We start from the raw sequence: 995 nt of genomic DNA, 5'->3' as shown, positions 1-995 counted from the left end.
GACCCGTACCTTGTGTATGTTATGTATGGCTCCCTGAGCCTTAAATAAAGTACTTGTGTCGTAGAGTCATGTTGTGATGCTTCGTTGTATTTGCACATATCGAGCATATTGTGTGTATGATTGAAATGCTTGGTATGTGTGGGATCTGACTATCTAGTTGTTTATCTTTAGTAGCCTCTCTTACCGGGAAATGTCTCCTAGTGTTACCGCTGAGCCATGGTAGCTTGCTACTGCTCTGGAACACTTAGGCTGGCCGGCATGTGTCCTTCTTCGTTCCTGTGTCTGTCCCTTCGGGGAAATGTCACGCTTTGAGTACCGGAGTCCTGTTAGCCCGCTACAGCCCGGTTTACCGGAGTCCTGCTAGCCCAGTGCTACAGCCCGGACCCACTTGTTGATGACCGACACGTTCGAAGCTGGGTCATGGATGCCTGTCCCTGTAAGTCTGTGCCACTTTGGGTTTACGACTAGTCATGTCAGCCCGGGCTCTTATCATATGGATGCTAGCGACACTATCATATACGTGAGCCAAAAGGCGCTAACGGTCCCGGGCAAAGGTAAGGCGACACCCGTGGAGATACCGTGCGTGAGGCCGCAAAGTGAAATGAGGTGTTACCGGCTAGATCGATGTGACATCGAGTCGGGGTCCTGACAGTTTGACCACGCGATCTAGCCCTTTGACTTTGCACGGACGGGCTTTGACCAGTGGACCTCCCCACCCGGTTGTGATAGGTCAGCCCATAGGAACACACTGGAGCAACATCCGGGCCAGACCCACAGCAAGATCCCCTCCGTGTAGACCCGACACGTCCGTTTCCCCCCTCCAGGTGCCGGCGGCGGCGCCGTCCGTGAGGGGGGCACACCCCGGACACGCGTGCCGCCTCTTCGGACATGCCACCACACCACCCCGCATGTATGAGGGCCCGGTGCGACGCTCCGGTGGCATTGCTACCCCCCGGTGCCCCTCTCCCGCCTAACCCTGTAGCGTTTGACCACGC

The sequence above is a fragment of the Triticum dicoccoides genome, unplaced genomic scaffold (assembly GCF_002162155.2).
Source record: "Triticum dicoccoides isolate Atlit2015 ecotype Zavitan unplaced genomic scaffold, WEW_v2.0 scaffold11682-3, whole genome shotgun sequence".
Classification (NCBI taxonomy): Eukaryota; Viridiplantae; Streptophyta; class Magnoliopsida; order Poales; family Poaceae; genus Triticum; species Triticum dicoccoides.
Note: the sequence above shows the minus strand (reverse complement) of the source record.